At 41.3% G+C, this 14,572-nt stretch overlaps 1 protein-coding gene across 2 annotated transcripts in view; it reads right to left on the reverse strand.

Annotated features, from left to right (window-relative positions):
* Positions 1 to 14,572, reverse strand: part of SGK1 (serum/glucocorticoid regulated kinase 1) — a 155,839-nt gene that overhangs the window by 137,694 nt on the left and 3,573 nt on the right. The window lies entirely within an intron of this gene.

Below are 14,572 nucleotides of genomic sequence, written 5' to 3' on the forward strand. Positions count from 1 at the left end.
CTGGGATTATAGGTATGAGCCACCGTGCCCAGCTCTCAGCTCTTAGTTTCATTGCATGTAAAGAAAGCAATCTGTGCAATTCACAGTAGTTGTCAGCCAGGGTAACACAGGGAGACCTCATCTTTACAAAAAAAATTACAACAACAACAACAAAAAAGTCAGGTGTGGCAGCTCATGCCTATAGTTCCAGCTACTCTGGAGGCTGAGGTGAAAGGATCGCTTGAGCCAGTGACGTCAAGGATGCAGTGAGCTGTGATTGTGCCACTGCCTTCCAGTCTGGGCAGCAGAGCTAGACCTTACCTCAAACAAAACTAAACAAAACAAAACCAACAAAACAAAACAAAAAAAACAGTAGCTGGGTAAGTGTCATAGATCACATGGAACTAAAGCTGGCTCTGGAAACATATGTAGAATTTAGTTAAGTGTGGAGTTAGGGTGAGGTTGTGAGCAAAACCAGCTTCCTGAGAGATTGGAGGTGGGGAGTTATGCCAAGGAGTGAAGGGAGTGAGGCAAGGTATGCTGATGTGTGCAGAACAGGGAGGACTTTGAAAACTATGCAAAGTGGTTGGCTGACATACTGTAAAACTCGTAACAAGTATGGTCATTAGCATAATCATTAAACTCTGGGTTAGTAAACCACTTAAAAAAATTTCCAATGTGGAAATACTCAATGTTTGGATATGCCTGTTCATTCTAGTTTAGGCATTTCATTCTGACAGGGTTTTAGAGCCTCTGGTAGCTTTTCCAATCCCTGTGATTTTTTTTTTTTTTTTTTTTTGCCCTGAGTTGGTGGAGTCGGATAATGAAATTTAAACTAAAGCATGTTAGCATCACCTACACTCAAGAAGGTCCAAATACCTCAATTCTTCACAAAATAAAATGCTTTTTTAAATTCAAAACAGGAAGTAAGTCAAAAGACAGAGAGAAAAGAAAACACACAGCAGATAACAGAGAAAATAAGAGAGTTTATTGCCACTGAAAAAGGAGCCTGGCTTCTAACAGCATATTTGCCATTTCTCTATATGACCCTAGGGAAGTACTTTTCTCTCTTAATGCCTTGTTCCCTCGGGAAAACCTTATTACTATGAGAAAGATGTTAATTTGTCTAAAGTGCTGTAATTTTTTTCATGGGGATGTTAAGGAGGGGAAGGCAGGGAGAAAGAAGATGGGGAGAGATGAGTTAAGAGATTTCACTAAGGAGTCTAGGCGAAAGATGGTGGTGGCTTGCACCAAGGGATAGGCCCTGGAGATAAAGAGAAGGGGAGTTAAAATAAATGTTGCCTTTTGTTTTGTTTTTTTTTTGCTTTTTTGTTTTGTTTTGAGATGAAGTCTCACTCTGTTGCCCAGGCTGGAGTGTAATGGCATGATCTCGGCTCACTGCAACCTCCACCTCCTGGGTTCAAGCAACTCTCCTGCCTCAGCCTCCCGAGTAGCTGGGATTACAGGCATGCGCCACCACACTCGGCTAATTTTTGTGTTTTTAGTAGAGACGGGGTTTCAGCATCTTGGCTAGGCTGGTCTTGAACTCCTGACCTCAGGTGATCCACCTGCCTTGGCCTCCCAAAGTGGTGGGATTACAGGTACGAGCCACCGTGCCTGGCCAAGAAGTGTATTTTGGAAGTAAATGCAATACAATATGCTGATGAATTGCACTGACTTTGGGAGAAAAGAAAGATAAATAATTTCTAGATTTCTCACTCTCACAAATGAATTATGTGGTAGTATCATCTACTGAAATAGAGGAAAATAGGAAGAAAAATCAAGAGTTGGGTTTTGAACAGGATTTTCTCTATTTCTCAAGAAATAGAGAAAATAGGAAGAAAATCAAGAGTTGGATTTTGAACAGGATTAGCTCAAGATGTGTGTAAGACATTTCAATGGGAATTTTTAGTAAACAATTGGGAACAGAGGTCTGGCATTCAGGGAACTAAGTTTCTGAATAAGGGATTACATTTAAAGCACAGGAATGAATGAACCCGTGTGTGGAGGAGGAGGGAGAGTGGATGGGAAAGTGAGAAAGATGGAGAAATATAGTAAGAGGGAAAGGTCAAAGAGATGGTGAGAGGCTGGTGAGCCAAGGACTGAGTTTGAGCCATCCCTACATTATTGGTAGGACAGAGCAGGAAGGTCTGAAAGGAAACTAATAAATCATCCACAAGTAGGAGAACAGGCTGGAGTGCTGGGCCACAGAAGCCACACCTGAGTAATCCAAGGAGGAGTGGTCCACAGGAAGGACCACCTTCTCTTTTCTCTTCTCTTCTCTTCTCTTCCCTTCTCTTCTCTTCTCTTCTCTTCACTTCTCTCCTCTTCTCCTCCCTTCCTTTTCTCTTCTTTTCTTTTCTTTTTGTGACAGGATCTTACTCTGTTGTCCAGGCTGGAGTGTACTGGTGTGATCATGGCTCACTGCAACCTCAACCTTCTGGGCTCAAGCGATCTTCCCACCTCAGCCTCCCAAGTAGCTGGGAATACAGGCATGTGCCACCAGCCTGGCTATTTTTTTTATTTTTTTATTTTCTGGAGACCTGAGGGTCTTGCTATGTTACCCAGGCTGGTCTTGAACTCCTGGGCTCAAGCAGTCCTCCCATCTTTACCTCCTAAAGCATTGGGATTATTGGCATGAGCCACCACCGCTCTGGTAAACTGAAAGGAAAAGTTAAGATATGGACGGATAAGGGTCAACAAGGCAAAAGAAATACAAAACAAAAGAGCTTGATATTAAAACAGAGGGATGGAATGCCCTCCAAGTTTTCAAGGCTTTAATGATAAATATTTTAGTGAATGGGGAATAACAAAGAGATTCTAAAGATCATTCAGAGTGTTGATGAGTTACATGGATTATGATTTTGAATTTCAAATGGATTTTACGTCTTGATGTAAGGCAGATTAGAAAACAAAATTTCACATTAAATTTATTAAATTAGGTCAAAACTCATCAATAACTAATTATACATTGGACATAAGTATTTCGATATCTTTTTGTCCCTCAGTGCCTTGTGCATATGTAACTAAAAAAGCAGAGAAATTTGGTGTCATTTGATTTAATGAGATCCTGTGCAAATGAAATACTTTTTTAACACTGAAGCTAGACCATTGCAGTGCTCCAGGGACAACTATCTATAGAAGATAAATTAATTATGTTCACTACTTCCTAAGCCTATAGAAACAACTAAATAACTAAATGAGAGAATCAACTTGTTGATCATGTGTAGGTCTTTTGAGAAATGACCTTTAGTCAATAAAATCCCAGAGCACAGAGGTTTCATAGCAGCTTGTCTTCAGGCAGACTTATCAGTAAAATCACAATTTATACCACAACAAAAAGTTCAGAAAAGTAACTTATAGAGGTTGGTCATAATTTTGAGGTCTGTCTTGATAATATCTAACATATTTTGAGTGCTCAGTGTGTACCAGACATTGGGGCTAAATACTTTACATGTGTTATGTCGTTTAATCCTCATAACAGTTCTTTGAGGTATTATTGTTATTATTATTATTTTATTATTATTTTGAGATAATAATAAAATGACACTATATGACATCCAGGACTTGGCCTTATGAGATCTTCAGCTTCCACATGCTGTCTTGAAGTACTCCCTGTTAGAACCCAGCAGCCATCTAAGTCTATCTTAAGACCATGATACTGTGAGGATGCCCAAGCTATGTGGAGTGGGAGGCCAATAGAGATGCACTAAGACACCAGACATGAAACTGTCTTGGACTTTCTGGCTCAGTTCAACCACCAGCTGAATACAGCCAAAGAAAGACTCAGCCGACGTCACAGGGAGCAGAACCCTCCAAATAAGTGAAACTGAATTCCCAATCCACAGAATCCTAAGCAAATAAATGACAGCGGCTTTTGCCTACCAAATTCTGGGTAGTTTGCTTTGCAACAATACTAACATAAATTTAGTAGAGTTGGACACAATTTGAAAGAAATATGGGCTGGGTGTGGTGGCTCATGCCTGTAATCCCAGCACTTTGGGAGGCTGAGGCGGGCAGATCTCTTGAGGTCAGGAGTTTGAGACCAGCCAGGCCAACATGGTGAAAACCCGTCTCTACTAAAGAAACAAAAGTTAGCTGGGTGTGATGGCAGACGGAGGCAGGAGAATCGCTTGAACCTGGGAGACGAAGGTTGCAGTGAGTGGAGATTGCACCACTGCATTCCAGCCTGGGCAACAGGGAGGATCACTTGAGGTTTGAAGTTCAAGGTTAAAGTGAGCGATCATTGCACCATTACTCTCCAGCCTGGGGGACAGAGGAAGATCCTGTCTCAAAGAGAAAGAGAGAGAAAGAGAGAACGAGAGAGAGAAAGAAAAAGAAAAGGAAAAAAACGAAAAGAAAAAAAAAACAAGGCAATTTACAATGAAAAACGCCTAAGAGGAGAGTGAAAATAAAAACACAAGATTAAAACCAAATTCAGTGACTAAGAAGTTCTTTCTTTTTTCTTTTTTTTTGAGATAGAGTCTCATTCTGTCGCACAGGCTGGAGTGCAGTGGCGCAATCTCCGCTCACTGCAACCTCTGTCTCCCAGGTTCAAGCAATTCTCCTGCCTCAGCCTCCTGAGTAGCTGGGATTAGAGGCACGTGTCACCAAGCCTGGCTAATTTTTTGTATTTTTAGTAGAGACAGGGTTTCACCATGTTGGCCAGGCTGGTCTTGAACTCCTGATCTCGTGATTCACCTGCCTTGGCCTCCCAAAGTGCTGGGATTATAGGCGTGAGCCACCGCGCAGCCTAAGAAGTTACTTCTAAAGATTTGTCCAATTTGTTCACTGAAATTTATATTTAAATTTACTTTCGAGTTTCCTGGCAACTGAGGCAAACCTAAGAGATTATATCATGCTAAATGTGATTTCCTTCAGAAAAGAAAAATCTTTAACCTACTACTAAATTATAAGAGCACTTTACTATATGGATCCCTTCACAGGGAACAGTGAATGATAGAGGTGACAATGACTTCAAAAGAGATTTTATTCAACCGGGTGCAGTTGCTCATGCCTGTAATCCCAAAACACTTTGGGAGGCCAAGACAGGTGGCTCACCTGAGGTCAGGAGTTTGAGACCAGCCTGGTCAACATGTTGAAACTCTTGTCTCCACTAAAGATACAAAAATTAGCCAGGCATGGTGGCGAGTGCTTGTAGGCCCACCTACTCGGGAGGCTGAGGCACAAGAATCACTTGAACCCCGGAAGCGGAGGTTGCAGTGAACCAAAATTGCGCCACTGCACTCCAGCCAGCCTGGGCAACAGAGTGAGATTTCATCTCAAAAAAAAAAAAAAAAAAAAAAAAGGAAAAGAAACCCAGACTCGACTAAAAATACAAAAATTAGCCCAGCGTGGTGGTGCTTGTCTACAGTCCCAGCTACTTGGGTGGCTGAGGCAAGAGAATCACCTGAACCCGGGAAGCAGAGGTTGTAGTGAGCCATGATTGTACCACTGCACTCCAGCCTGGGTGACAGAGAGAGATCCTGTGTCAAAAAAAAAAAAAAAAAAAAGTTACTTACAATACAGATGTGTCTAGATGATGGAATTTAAAAAAATTTATTCAATGTATTTTACTGTTTTTTCAGAGATGGGTTTTGTTCTGTTGCCCAGGCTAGAGTGCAGTGGTGTGACCATGGCTCACTGCAGCCTCCACCTCCTGGACTCAAGTGATCCTCCCACTTCAGCCTCCCAAAGTGCTGGAATTACAGGGATAAGCCATCATGTCTAGCACACAATGGAACTTTAACATAAACCAAACAGAATAAAATGCAAAGAACTTTTGATTTCTATATGGGTTTTCAGATTAACTCTCTTCTTTCTCCTCCATAGACCTTAGGCATTTCACAATATTTTGGCTTTCTGTTTCAACATATACTTATTGATAACCCCCCAGGGGCCAGGTCCTGAGGGTTTAATTGTATGTAAAAGAGAAGGAAGGTCCCTACCCTCATAGAGACCATAGTCCAGGAGGACATTAATTAATACTGAAGGCATTCATTAAAAAACTTTACCAATACGCAATTGCAAACTGACGGGTGCCATAAAAAATAGCACAAGGCAGGGCATGGTGGCTCATGCCTGTAATCTCAGCACTTTGGGAGGCCGAGGTGGGTGGATCACCTGAGGTCAAGAGTTCGAGACCTGCCTGGCCAACATGGTGAAACCCCGTCTCTACTAAAAACACAAAAATTAGTCGGGCATGGTGGTGCGTGCCTATAATCCCAGCTACTCAGGAGGCTGAGGCAGGAGAATCGCTTGAACCCGGGAGGCGGAGGTTGCAGTAAGCCAAGATCGCGACACTGCATTCCAGCCTGGGTAACAGAGTGAGACTCCGTCTCAAAAAAAAAAAAAAAAAAAAAAAAACCACACACACGCACACAGGGAGCTATCATGAGTATGTCATGGAGGGACACAATCCAAGTTTCTGGGGAAGGGAGTGAGGGAGTGAAGGACATTTGTTATTTCTTTTTTCCTGTTGAGACAGGGTCTCACTCTGTCTCCCAGGCTGGAGTACAGTGGTACCATCATGGCTCACTGCAACCTCCACCTTCTGGGTTCAAGTGGTCCTGGCACCTCAGCCTCCTGAGTAGCTGGGACTACAGGCACTCACCACCACACCTGGCTAATTTTTAAATTTTTTGTAGAGATGGGGTTTTGCCATGTTCCCCAGCTGGTCTCATACTTTTGGACTCAATCAATGCACTCACCTTGGCCTCCCAAAGTGCTGGGATTACAGACATTAGCCACTGAGCTCGACCTGGAAGCTTGTGATTTCTTAGTTTCTTTTTCCCACCTTAAAACCTGACACATCGAAGTGCTCAATTCATGTTGGCTGTTGATGATGAGAATACAAAAAAATAAAAGGGGGGGAATTTCAACACTAATTCTGAAATAAATTCTGAATCTGTTATTTCAAAGGATGTTAACTTTAGAAATGAAGACACATTAGAAATTTACATTTCTCTGATTTTTATAAAAGAATGAAATGTATAATGCAAGACGTAACTGCCAAGGTACTAGATGAAAAAAAAATTATACATTCTGAAATTCCATCTGATAGAGATAAGTTCTGAAGGGTTAATCTCAATTGCTTGATTTAATGTGTTTGCTTTGAACCAGATGAATAATAATTAGCAATGGCTTCACCAACTTATTAGTGACAATGTAGAGAAGGTGTGGGCCCTTTTACGTAAAAGCTGACTAATAGACAAATAAATTAGATATGACTGTTTTGCCAAAGTTGATAACTAAGGCCCTGTATGCAATGAGTGCCAAGTCCTGGTTGTTTCTACGTAACATTTAATCTTTGAAGGCAAGTGGTTGAAGGAGAAAGCAATTATATTGATGTTCATTGGAGAAATTCATTTACAGATTGTTACAACAATTGTGCAGGGGATTGATTCCAGGACCCCTGCAGATCCCAAAATCCATAGATGCTCAAGCCCCTGATATAAAGTGGCATAGCATTTGCATATTGCCAATGCGTACCCTCCCTAACATTTAAAATGATCTCTAGATTGCTTATAATAGCAAATACAATATAAACGCTATGTAAATAGTTGTTGTACTGTATTGCTTAGGGAATAATGACAAGAAAAAGGTCTCTATGTGTTCAGCACAGACGAAACCATCTCCCCCTCCCCCAAATATTTGACCTGCAGTTGGTTGAATCCACAGATGTGGAACCCACGGATACCTGGAAGCAGTTAAAATCAGTCCAATATTTTATTTAAATTCTTACTTCTTCTCTTCATCAATACTCTCTCTATTCAACCAAGTAATGATATCACAATTACACATGATACCTCTTCCCCAAGCCCTTTGATTACATTGTTTTTATTGATTCATCAAGCATATATTATTGAGTTTCTACTATGCACCAGGCACACAGACAGAGCTGTGAACAAGACAGACAAGGTCTGCACCCAGCACGTGTATATTCTAGGTTTCAAAGAAGCTATATGAGGCTGTGAAGAAGATTCTTTTTTAATGTCTTTATTTTTATACTACCCCTCTACAGCCTTACCCCAATCTTTTAAACCACACTGGAAGCCATGTACTCATCTTTTTTTCCTGTAATTTTTTTTAACAGTACAACCTAAATAAATACTGGCCCAGAAAGATTCAGAGTTCAAAGAAAATTCAGCGGCTTTCAGAAAGATCATTCTATGGGAAAGATCATATTTCTGAGCAATAAACGTTATAAATACATATTCTGTTTTATTTTAATTCTCAAACTATTAACTTTCATTTTTTCCCCTCCCTGGCATATTTTAATTTTGGACCTACAGGGACTTGAGTCTAAATATGTTTTAACAATTTGGGGGACTTTTTTTTTTTTTTTTTACCTTGCTATTTCTGGAGACTAGAATCTTTGAGCTACCAAGGCCTTTCAAACTGGCTGATGTTACTATAACAAACTCGGAGACAGCAAGATGTTCCTTAAACCACTGGGTTAGAATGAGAATCCTTTGTTTTCTATGGGCACAAGCCTAGGAATGTTTCTTTTCTTTTCCTTTTTTTTTTTTTTTTTGTTTTGAGACCGAGCCTTTCTTTGTCACTTGGCTGGAGTGAAGTGGTGCCCTCTTGGCTCACTGCAACCTCTGTCCCCCGGGTTCAAGTGATTTCTGCTGCCTCAGCCTCCTGAGTAGCTAGGATTACAGGTGCATGCCATCGCACCCTGCTAATTTTTGTATTTTTAGTAGAGATGAGATTTCGCCATGTTGGCAAGGCTGGTCTCAAACTCCCGACCTCAGGTGATCCACCCACCTCAGCCTTCCAAAATACTAGGATTACAGGTGTTTGCCACCATGCCCGGCAACCCTAGGAATATTGCACTTCATGCTTTTCTCTTTTGCCTTGCTGTAGCTCATCCTCCAGAGACAACAGAGAGAGAGACAGAGAGAGAGAGAGAGAGAGAAAGACAGAGAGAGAGAGAGAGAGAGACAGAGAGAGAGAGAGAGAGAAAGTGGAAGAACCATGTGACCAGTCATTTCCCAAAGCAAATGGCATTTTGGGTGAATGCCCTGACCTAGGAGAGAAAAAGAGGCCAAGGTTACTCTAATGTTACAGAAGTAGCTAAGTGAATTCTTCTCAGAAAAATGTCACAGCAGGCTCTAGAAAGCAATTAGAGTAATATTTTGGCACCTCGAACTACCAAATAGAAGATTCCTCTACTGCTCTAGTTACATCTTTGATTTTCATTTCCCTTTGTTGTAAATACTTACAATGTCATTTCAGAATGCTGCAAAAAAATAGATGTGAGAGTAAATAAACTATAATAATAATCCTTTCTCCACATGCCATGGCAGCTGCAGGAGGATGCCAACGCAGCACCGAACTTGCCTTACTGCCTGCTTTTCCTGTCCTCCTCCTCCTCCACCTCCTTCTCCACTTTCCACACATGATCTTTTATAAATTTGCCAGCATCACTGTGCAGTTTGCCAGAGAAACCTGGCCACTTGCTGGGTAAGCCTGCTCTTAGACCAAGGACCAGGGTAGGTCACTGCTGCTGTCCTCATTTGTGGGCCAGGAGGATGCACTGAGGGTGAGGTCCAGAACCACCTGCTTTCCCATTAGAGAGGATGTGGATCTCTATAGAGACACTGCATATCCCTTCAGTTAAAGCTCTTTGAAGACTCTGTTTACCCTATGAACTGAACTTTCTTGAGCCTCATAGAATGGGTAAAAATCTTCATCCCCAGCTTGGTGAGGAGCCAATGATTTCATGCTCAAACAAGCTGACAAGCCAGGAACCCTAGCTTTCCTTAGCAGGCAGGAAAAGCATCCTACTCATAAGTCAGGAGTCTTCTCTGCCAATGTTAGGAAAGTTGATATTTACCTTTTTTTGTTTTGGACTTATTTCTAAAAAAAAATTAACTAGTATGTAAAAAAAAAATCACACTTTAAAAATATGCTTCTACAATATTTGCTCTAGGGAACTATCTTTAGCTTGACCTAAATTACTAATTAAACTTTTCTATTGATCCAATTCCCATTACCGTTCCTGCTTTTATGCTTTTATATTCGGAAATCTCAAACATGCATTTTGATGGCTCCACCCGCCACGTTCCTCACTCCCGCCCCCTCATTTTGGTTTTGCTTTACCTTGTTAAGCACTTACAAATCATAAAATATGGGTGAGCTCAGAATATCTCTTACTCCAGTGTTGCATATGGCACCAGTATTTCAGCACCAGCCCTTTAAAATATGGTGCAGAATTTCAAGGAACTCAGCTACACTTTCCATTCAAAATCCCTCCCAAGCACTGTAGCTAAGAGCCTAGCTCAGGATTTTCTTGAGAGCTGCTGGGGAGGCAAAATATCTATTTAACGAAAATGGCTCATCATCCACATTCTGCGGTACCGAGACTAATTCCCCAGCACTGCCAAACCCAGTCTGCTGAACTCCCTCATCCAAACTCTCTAAGACTTAGTGGTCAAAGTGCCAAAGGCATCAGTCTTACTCACACTCCGTGACTCCTAAGACTTCGTTGAAAGTGAGGATAAATAATAATTGGAAGACATTTTTAGGATTCCAGTTGGGAGGATACATAATGCAGATACTATATAGTATTATTTATGTATTTATGTATTTATTATTTCTCTTTTTTTGAGATGGTGTCCTACTGTGTCACCCAGGCTGGAGTGCAATGGCGTGATCTCGGCTCACTGCAACCTCTGCCTCCAGGGTTCAAGCGACTCTCCTGCCTAGGCCTCCTGAGAAGCTGAGATTACAGGTGCCCGCCACCACTCCCAGTTAATTTTTGTATTTTTAGTAGAGACAGGATTTCACCATGTTGGCCAGGCCAGTCTCAAACTCCTGACCTCAGGTGATCTGCCTGCCTCGGCCTCCCAAAGTGCTGGGATTAAAGGTGTGAGCCACTGCGCCTGGCCTACTATATAGTATTGAAGTTAGTAATTCATATTAATGCAAAATAAAAGGAGATTAGTGAATCGCTGCTACATCTGTCTTGTTTGGCCTGACAAGAAAAGTATCATAGAAGAGAAGGTGTGGTATGCGCATTGGGTCAGCAAACAAGCTGAGGTCAAGCTTCCCTAAGTACCTGCCAGCTGTGAAGGGGTAGTGACAGCTTGTCTTTGAGCCAGATTTAGGTTGCATTTCAGTCTTAATTTGTATCTAATCCATATCTACGCATAGAGAGAAATAAAGTGCATTAGATTTCTTAGCCACTGAAGCCTGTTTAAAGGAAGAAGGAGCAGGAAGGAGAAGAGGGCAATGACTTAGGGGCAAGTCAATAAAAGGATTCATTCTTTTATTTTATGCATTCTTTTATTCAACAAATATGTTTTAACAAGTAGGGGATATAGTGAACAAGGTAACCCGTTTTCCATCCTTAAAGACCTTCCAGCTGGGTGCGGTGGCTCATGTTTGTAATCCCAGCACTTTGGGAGGCCAAGGCGGGTGGATCACCTGTGGTCAGGAGTTCGAGACCAGCCTGGCCAACATGGTGAAACCCTGTCTCCACCAAAAAAAAAAATTAGCTGAGCATGGTGGTGCACACCTGTAATCCCTGCTACTCGGGAGGCTGAGGCAGGAGAATTGCTTGAACCTAGGAGCCAGAGGTTGCAGTGAACTGAGATAGTGCCGCTGCACTCCAGCTTGGCGATAGAGTGAGACTCTGTCTGAAACAAAACAAAACAAAACAAAACAAACCAACCACCTTCCTCCCCTGTGGCAGCTACAGAGGAATAAGCAGTACTAATGTGACAGTGCAGTGTCACTGGGGCCGTGTGCTGTGTTGTGGGCGCAGGCTCAGGAGAGACTCGAGCAGCTTAGATTTTAGCTATTCTGAAGAAAGCACAGTAGGAACCACTGGAGTCTCTGCCATGTTCTGGGAAGTATGATCAAACACATCTTGAAAAAATCTAAAGCAGACTTCAGATTCGTTAGAAAGCATTCCTACCGCTCTCAGCAGTGGCTTGGAAAATCTACCTCTTCATAGCTAAGGCCATAATAACAACAACAACAACAACTAAACACCTCTTTGGGTCGTCACAAGTAGTTTCCAATTTGGGAGAGCCAGTTCTGCAGCAGTATTGGCATCATCGCAGTGCACTCCAGTGACGCAAATGTAAAGACTGGTGATGGTAAACGAACTACCTGAATTTGAATTCTGGCTATACCTCTTCCTAGCTCTATGATCTTTAACAAATTAGTTAACCTCTGACCCTCAGTTTCCCTGGCTATAAAATGGGCATAATGAAGGATTTTGAGAGTTACCTGAGTAAGGTGCTTTGAACAGTGCTGCTCAATAATGTTATCCCTCTGAGAAGACAGCGAAAGTTTCCCATAAGAAAAGGGTCTTTGTTATTCCAGTTTGGATACTTTAAGCAGGCGTAAGAGAACAGTAAAAGGAAATCAAATGAAAGGGATGCTGTCTATGAAACAGTTGTGAAGAATAAGCACTTCAGAGGAGCTTAATTTAATTTCTTAGCTCTGCTAGAGTAAACATTGTAACCAGGCTAAAAACCTTTCCTTTGTTCCCATAGTTATTAGAGAAAGGAGGAGGCCAGAGAAATCATATCATTTCACTTCTCTGAACTTCACCCTGGATTATTTAATGTTGACAGGCATTCAGGATGTATAGAGATTAAGGACACAGACTCTGGAGCCTGGTGCTGGGATCTAAACCCTGATCCTGTCACTAACTAGCTATGTGACTTGGGGCAAGTTCCTTAACTTCTGTATACCTCAATTTCTTCATCTATGAAATCACAATAATAAAAGTACCCATCTCAGGTATTTTTATGTACGATTTTTTTTTCCTTGAGATGGAATCTCACTCTGTTGTCCCGGCTGGAGTGCCGTGGTGAGATCTCAGCTCACTGCAACCTCTGCCTCCCAGGTTCAAGCAATTCTCCTGCCTCAGCCTCCTGAGTAGCTGGGATTATAGGCACCTGCCATCACACCCAGCTAGTTTTTGTATTTTTAGTAGAGACAGGGTTTCACCATGTTGGCCAGGTTGGTCTCGAACTCCTAACTTTAAGTGATCTGCCTGCCTAAGCCTCCCAAAGTTCTGGCATTACAGGCGTGAGCCAATGCGCCCGGCCTGTGTATGATGATTTAAATGTGTAATGTACTTAAAGCTCTTAGAACCATGCCCAGCAATATTAATGCCATTTAAGTGATAGTTATTAGAAAAGCTACTGTTATTAAGTAGCTTATTAATAACAGTATTAATAAGTTATAGTTATTAATAACAGTATTAAGGAACAACGCAAGGAATTGTTCAATGCATATAATCATAAAATATGGATCAAGCTGGGTACGGTGGGGGCTCACGCCTGAAATCCCAACACTTTGGGGAACTCGAGAGGCGCCAGGGCAAGATAGTGAGACTTTGTCTCTGCAACAACAAACCAACCAAACAAACAAAATACAACAACAAAAATGCAGAGTCAAAATGGAAGGATCTTGTCAAAGTTGGTAGTCACTAGGCGGTTAGTTCCATGAAGATAAAAAGTGGTCATTTTGTTCCTACTCTATTTGTTGAAAAATGAATGAATGAGGCATGAAAGACTTGACTAGTTTGATGTTCATGACTTAATGAAGAGGAAAGCACACGAGATCTGGAAGTGGAAACCCAAAACGTGAGTCCTGGCTTAACCTCATTCTAATTTGACAGGTGATTTACCACATGTACTCAGTTTCCTCATCTTTGAAAGAGGGAAGTCAGAGGAAGAATTTCTGAGGTTCATTCCACATAAAAAATTCTGCAGCGTTAGATAGACTTTCAGATTTTACAAAAGGTAATGTAGTCATGGCTATGGAAGTCTTTCTCACATACCTTGTGTATTTCCAAAAAGGATTATCGAGTTGGAGACAATGTCATTTGTTTGTGTTTTCTAAATCATTATGTAAGAATCTGAGCCACAAACAGAACAAATCTTTAAATCCATGAAAATGAATTACCTTTAGCTGGATTGATAACTTTTAAAGCTCTTGGATTGGGAGAATAAAACTGATAAGGACATTTTTCCGTTCATCTTGAATGAATTTTGGAGACTCTTAAGAGTAAAATATAATGTATACACATCTAATGCTAATTTATCATAGACATGTAATGAAAGTAGAACTCTTATCTAGTTTAGTTTAGAAATTCTCTGCTAAATGAAATTAAGCTGATTTAGTTGAGCTTTTAAAATATGAGGGTGAAAACATAAATCCAAAGGATTTTGTAGAACTAGCATCTGGACTGTCTTTCTTCAGATTATGTTCCTAGAATCTGGGTTCCCCAGGGCTGCCTCTCATTACTGTCAGTATTAAGGACTAGAAAGGAGCTGGAAGAGGCTTGGCCGCCTTGATAGGTTTTTGGTAGTGGCATAAAGATTTTACTTGGTTGGGGAAGTAAGGAAGGGCATAGAAGAGTCTGCTGTGGAAACAAAAGAAAAGAAAGGGAGACTGGTCTGAAATCAAAAAGTCTGGATTACGTATACAAGCTTTGAGTCAAATAAGGTTTAAATTTTAGTTCTGCTACTTTTTAGTTATGTGACCTTGGGCGAGTGGCTTAATCTCTCTAAGTCACATTTTGCACATTTAATAATCTTTCTTACTTTACAGTGTTACT

Source organism: Rhinopithecus bieti, unplaced genomic scaffold (genome assembly GCF_001698545.2).
Source record: "Rhinopithecus bieti isolate Rb0 unplaced genomic scaffold, ASM169854v2 scaffold_9615, whole genome shotgun sequence".
Taxonomy (NCBI): Eukaryota; Metazoa; Chordata; class Mammalia; order Primates; family Cercopithecidae; genus Rhinopithecus; species Rhinopithecus bieti.